The 6,786-nt window shown below is 51.5% G+C and overlaps 1 long non-coding RNA gene across 1 annotated transcript; it reads left to right on the top strand.

Annotated features, from left to right (window-relative positions):
• Positions 1 to 4,343: 4,343 nt before the first annotated feature.
• LOC136470901 (uncharacterized) lies at positions 4,344 to 6,142 on the top strand. The gene is made up of 3 exons (XR_010761880.1): positions 4,344 to 4,663; positions 4,880 to 5,022; positions 5,467 to 6,142. It is a non-coding gene; the product is annotated as an uncharacterized lncRNA (long non-coding RNA).
• Positions 6,143 to 6,786: the final 644 nt, after the last annotated feature.

The raw sequence follows: 6,786 nt of genomic DNA, 5'->3' as shown, positions 1-6,786 counted from the left end.
AGCGTACCTCGCGTGGAGGATTCCTCCTCTCTACGGGGGATGGCGGCGGCGGCGGGCCGTAGTGGGCTACGGCGCGGTGGATTGGGACGGTCACACGTTGCCGTGAAGCCATGATGGACAAGCGCGGAGTGGGGGGAGATGAGCTTCCGTAGGGAGATTTGATTTTTTTGTTTCTCGGGTCTGAACGAACGGACACCCGTGGCCAAGTATTATTGTTCCATATATGAATCTGATCCCACGGTTGATCTGAACTGCTAGTTTGTGGTGTCTGGCTCTGTTGCCTAGTGAACAGGTTGTAGTTTGGCCCAGAGCCACACAAACTGCCTAAGTTCTGCATCTGTTTGATTGCCCATTTTCAGAGATTGAACAAGCATGGAGTATTTGCAATGAGCAAGTGGGTGGACAGTTTCTTGCTCTCTACGATAGAGGGGGCAAACAACGTTGTTTGGCCAACCTCTCGTACGGAGCCTATCCGCCATCCTATTTTGGATGGCGAGCCATCCAATAAATTTGCATTTAGGTGGATGACGGTGCATCTTGTAAATATCTGTTTTGAATATTTGTTCTTAAGCCATTAGCTTCCCCCAAAATGTTGTAGAGTTTGCACAAAGTATATGAAGCATGGTTGGCAATGACAAAGTTTATGGCCATTTCAGGATCGGAATTTCTACCATGTGACCGTTGTGCTCTAGCACGACGGCATGACCCCGCGCCTCACCAGAGACGAAGAAGAAGAAGACGACGGCTTGGGTTCCGGCATCGGCCGTTTAGGGAATCTTTCCCTACGGGCTTAGAAGGAGGGTTTTTTTGGGGGGGGGGGATGCGTCACGGCAGTGGAGGCGGGCGAGACGGCGGGGGTGTCGCAGCGGAGGCCGTCAACGACCTGTCCTGGGATTAGTGTAGGGCGGGGGCAGGGGCGATGGCGAGAAAGGGGACGGCGGAGGCATCACGGCGGAGGTTAGGGGAGGGCGGGGTTGAGGGGCGGGGGCAAGGGCGAGCAAGAGGACGGAGGAGGATAGGGGAGGGCGGGGTCGAGGAGTGGGGCTGGGAGGTTGGTGGCGCAGCGAGGTGGCAGGAGCCGCTAGCTGCGGGTGGTGGAAGCCGGGGCAGGGGTGGAGGCGAGGACGGCGTCGGTGAGGAGGAAGACGATGGGAGGTGGCGTCGTGCAGAGGAGGAAGACGGGTCGCACGTTATCTGCCTCCCTTTCAGATGGTTCCCACCAGGCTTGCTGCTAACTAGTTACGTTTCACTGACATATATTTTTCCTGCAAAGCGTGCTGTGCCAAGTCTTGCCCTTCCACGTGCGGCATGCCATCATCCTTTCTTGTGAAGAATGTTTTTTCTGCTGAAAATAAAAATCCGATAACATCATTTTCACTGTCACATTCTGAATTAATGTATAGTCTTGTAGTGGCGCTGTTCTTCCGTCTCCCACTCCCCTTTATACCCACTGAAAATTGGGTTTTATTCTTATTACATACCTGCATTGCTCCATTTCCATTTGTTTTTTTGGCTTGGAATATTCCTTTACCCTTTTTCTGAGATGAGGATTGGATCTTTGAGCGAGGGAGATATTTCTCGTCGTTACCTGCATGGCAGTATGGCACTGGCTAGCTCATTCCTGCTGTATGCTCCCCTTCACACATTTCCTGTAATCCAGTTACCTATAGACTGTAGTACGTGCTATAATCTATTCTCCTCTTCTCCATGGTTTTTTGGCTGCCTCTGAATTCTTGCATGAGTACTTGAGCAGGAGCTGTCCATTCCCTGTTCATGTAGTCATATGCATGTGCGTTGCCTGCGAGCCAAGACGTAGAGAGCCACTGTAGCATTGTACCAAAAGTGAATTTGGACCTTGCATCTTTGATTTCGTCGCCATTTTCAGAAGATATTTGTAAGGCATCGCACTGCTGAAATGGACCCCTCTCACACATGACCCTGTCGAGGAGTCGAGTGTGTCGCTGAGCTAGCCTCAGCTCATCAGGTTGGAAATTTGGATGGATTAGCTATATAAGCTGACACCTCTCTCTACACTTCACTTCACTTCATGCAGTCCACAGTCCCGGATCAAAATCAGTGTACTACTGCGAACCAATATTTTAAATCTCCGGCTATGATATTTAGCATATGGACTCAAAAACTAAAATTTAATCGATGACCTCTAAAACTATACTAATAGGAGAGCTAAATGTTGCTATAACCAACTATACTTGCTAAATTGTACATGAATGAACACAAATCGCTTGACCTGACTCAGCTATAGCCAGAGATTTGAAACCTTGCTACGAACTACTCCTTGTTGAAAAAATGTAGAAACACTTTGCGCAGAGATGCATGGGTTCCCCTGCGCACGTAGTCGCCAAAAAAATGTGTTGACGACGCCAAATTAAATCGTGCATCATACATCAACAAGGGCTAGCAAGTCCAAGGTCGCACATAACCTAAGCACACAACGAGCAACTTCGAAATTAGCAAGTACCACTACGGGAGAGACAAAATTCCCCGAGTGTCGCTGGCTTCCCCGAGTGCCAAAAATCGGGCACTCGGGAAAGAGGATCTTTCCCGAGTGTTGCACTCGGGGAAGAATTGCACTCGGGGAAGAGAGGCTTTCCCGAGTGCCGCAGAGAACCTGGCACTCGGTAAAGAGAAGCACTCGACAAAGGCCCTCTCCCCCGAGTGCAACACTCGGGGAAGATCGGCACTCGGCAAAGAAACATGCTACTTGACGGTTCACCCCGCCCACGCCGTTAAAACTTAAAAAACAAAAATTCTTCCCCGAGTGCCAGGAAAGACACTCGGGGAAGAGGCCCTTTCCCGAGTGTCAGAACAGGACACTCGGGGAAGAGGCTGCCTTCCCCGAGTGCCCTGTCCTGGCACTCGGGAAAGAGCCTCTTCGCCGAGTGCCAGGGAAGGCACTCGGGGAAGAATTTTTGTTTTTTTTTTGTTTTTTTACCTCATTTTTTTTGTGAGGCCTTCCCACATTGTTTAAAACTGTATGTTCATATTTGGGACAATTTTGACTTATTTTGTTATATTTCGTTAGTTTTTTTCGTTTCGTTGAATTTTTTTGCATACTTCGAATTTGAACTGCAGGTGCATGAAATAATGGAATTTGGTGATTCAAAAAATTATATTAATGATATTTGGTGTATGTTGATGCCTTATCCAGGAACTCGTATGAAATGTCGAGCATCTTGTTGACGTAACATGACGAACAACTTGCGGGAAAAGTGTATTTAAATTATATAAAATCCGAACGAAGTCCGAAAATCACGAAACTTGTCTGGGCGTCGTGTTATCGTATGTAGAGGCTATGATAAAAAATCGAGAAGGTTTCGACGAAGTTACAATATCGGATGCCTAAAACCCAAACATCTGATCATGCGAACAATCTTTGTATCATATGCGGAGATGTTTGGGTTTTAGGCATCCGACGTTGCAACTTCGTCGAAACCTTCTCGATTTTTTATCATAGCCTCTACATGCGATAACACGACGCCCAGACAAGTTTCGTGATTTTCGGACTTCGTTCGAATTTTATATAATTTAAATACACTTTTCCCGCAAGTTGTTCGTCATGTTACGTCAACAAGATGCTCGACATTTCATGCGAGTTCCTGGATAAGGCATCAACATACTTCAAATATCATTAATATAATTTTTTGAATCACCAAATTCCATTATTTCATGCACCTGCAGTTCAAATTCGAAGTATGCAAAAAAATTCAACGAAACGAAAAAAACTAACGAAATATAACAAAATAAGTCAAAATTGTCCCAAATATGAACATGCAGTTTTAAACAATGTGGGAAGGCCTCACAAAAAAATGAGGTAAAAAAACAAAAAAAACAAAAATTCTTCCCCGAGTGCCTTCCCTGGCACTCGGCGAAGAGGCTCTTTCCCGAGTGCCAGGACAGGGCACTCGGGGAAGACTTAAAAAAAAGGCCCAACAGGCCTTATCTAAACCTAACCGGCCACCCCACCCCACCCCACACCCGCCAGCCCGCCCCGTCCGTGCGCTACCCCGCCGCCGCCAGCTCCCTCCGCGCGCCGCTGCCGCTCGCCGCGCGCCCCCGCAGCCCCCGCAGCGCCGCGCGCCGCCGCAGGCCCCGCGCCGCGCGCCCCAGCAGGCCCCGCCGGCGCGCTCCCGCAGCCCGAGACGGCGTCGCGCCCCCCGCAGCCCCGCGCGCCCCCCGCAGCCCCCGCAGCGCCGCGCGCCGCCGCAGCCCCCGCGCCGCGCGCCCCAGCAGGCCCCGCCGGCGCGCTCCCGCAGCCCGAGACGGCGTCGCGCCCCCGCAGCCCCCGCGCCGCGCGACCCCTCAGGCCCCGCCGGCGCGCCCCCGTAGCCCGAGACGACGGCGCGGCCCCGCCGGCGCGCCCCTGTCCCTGCGCGTCGGGGCCCGTCCGGCCGGCGCGCCCCCTCCCCAGCCCCGAGGCAAGCCGCCTGGCCCCTATCCGTCCGTCTGTCCGTGTGGAGCCCAGCCCCTGGCGCTGGTCAGGGAGCAGAGAAGGAGGAGGTAGGTGGAGGAAGGAGGAGGAAGGAGGAAGAAGAAGGGGAAGGGGAGGAGAAGGAGAAAGAAGGGGAGGAGGTGCCACCGTCGCCACGTCCTGTCCCGTTGTCGGCGTCTTCTTCTCCGCGTGCACGTCCCGCCAACGCCCAAGGTATACGAACCGTCCCGCTTCTGGTTGTCGGCCATCGCGCCGTTTATGTGTTGACGGCCTTCGTGCCGGAATTGTGGATGTGTGGGCCATCGTGCCCCAAATGTGGACGTCGGCCATCGTGTCGACGGTTTTTCTTGCAGGTTATCGAAACCTCCCCATCCAGGGGAGGTTCTGCCGAAATTTTGTACTTATAGTGCTGTTTTTCTTCTTTTGCAGAGCAGGACCTGTCGCAGGGGAATCGGAGCACCTAGGCGACCTCGATCGTCTTCGTCGGCGCTGCGGTCCTACCTGCACAGCGCCGACTCGCCACTGCACCGAATCGCCACTGCGTCGCTAGCCTTTCTCCACCGCCACCCTAGGTATAATTAAGCTCTTTTCCTTACCGTTGTCGTACGTAGATCGGTGTAGCCCAGTTAGGCGTCTCCCGTCCGAAACAGATACGATTGGAGGTATGCGGATCTCTGCATATCTATGACCGTATCTATTTCGGATTGTCCAGGTGTAATTGGACAGCCCGCGGATGGGTAGATGGGTTAGTTTCCATGTTCTGCTCGGATCCGAGACGGAGTTTCGGCACCACCTACCTGTTGTTCTCTAGATACACACTCCCTTCCAGGACGTGTATCGGGAGAGCAGCGGGTAGGTGCTGCCGAAATTCTGTCTCGGATTGGAGTAGAGCATGGAAACTAACCTCATCTACGCATCCGCGGGTGGGATTAGGACCTATCCTCACCTATTAGACAGTAGGCACGCCGTGCAGATGCGACTGATGGTTACTTTACTCCGTTATGTGTATATGCTAGAGGATGGATACCCGTGAGTGGATGTACACGGGACGCCCAAGTCAGTCTCAAATCACCCGTGAATGGATGGATAAGACCGAGAAATTCTTGGACCATGCATTTAAGGCAGCTAAGGGAGCGAGAGACACGTTCTGTCCCTGCAGCGAATGTGAAAACAAGAAAAGAAGAACAAGGGAAGTCATGATGAAGCATCTTTGCAAGTATGGATTTATGCCAAACTATACCCGGTGGGTGCACCATGGTGAACCCTACCGTCCTAGAGAGGAGGTCGTGAGACGAGGCTTGGAGGCATTTGATGGTGATGGCGGGGTAGCAGGATGGTTAGGTGACTATGCGGATGCGATGTTCGCTGAAGGACGTACGGAGGACGAGCAGGAGGATGGGGAGGAGGAGCCAGAGCCAAGCGCTAAGGTGTTCTTGGACATGTTGAAATCGGCACAGAAGTTCCTACATGAGAAGACATCGATTTCTCAACTAGATGCCATTGGGCGCCTATTGGGGTTGAAGTCACAGCACAACATGACTCGAAAATGCTTCGATGATATGGTGGCAATTATTGGGGATCTGCTTCCGGCGGGTCATCAGCTGCCTCCAAACTTGTACGAGTCAACAAAACTCCTTCGGGCACTGAAGATGCCGTATGACCAGATACATTGTTGTCCAAAGGGGTGCGTCCTATTTAGGAAAGAACATAAGGATGCAAAGTACTGTCCAAAGTGTAAATCCTCTAGATATGTGGAGGTAGACAAAGGTGATGGCAAGAAGGAGCAGAATGAGAGGATCCCCATGAAAGTCCTACGACACCTTCCGATCATACCGAGGCTCCAACAGCTATTCATGAAAGAGGAGTCCGCGAAACAGATGAGATGGCACAAGAATGGTGTTCGATACAATAAAGACAAGATGATACATCCAGCAGATGGTGAAGCATGGAAAAGCTTTAATGCCAAGCATCGTGGCAAAGATGAAGAGGCCCGTAATGTACGTGTTGCGCTGGCAACGGATGGGTTCAATCCTTATGGAATGATGTCGGCCCCATACACTTGTTGGCCCGTGTTCGCTATCCCCCTCAATCTCCCCCCCGGGGACCTACTTCAACGGCAAAACATATTTTTGACGTTGATAATTCCTGGACACCCGGGAGACAAAATGGGTGTGTACATGGAGCCTGTTTATGATGAATTGATCGAGGCTTGGAATAAAGGCGTATTGACTTACGACCGAGCTACAAGGAGGAACTTCAAAATGTATGTTTGGTACCAATACTCTATGCATGACTTTCTGGCGTATGGGATATTCACCGGCTGGTGTGTCCACGGG

Source organism: Miscanthus floridulus, chromosome 8, assembly GCF_019320115.1.
Source record: "Miscanthus floridulus cultivar M001 chromosome 8, ASM1932011v1, whole genome shotgun sequence".
Taxonomy (NCBI): domain Eukaryota; kingdom Viridiplantae; phylum Streptophyta; class Magnoliopsida; order Poales; family Poaceae; genus Miscanthus; species Miscanthus floridulus.
This window is presented reverse-complemented; position numbering and strand designations above follow the sequence as displayed.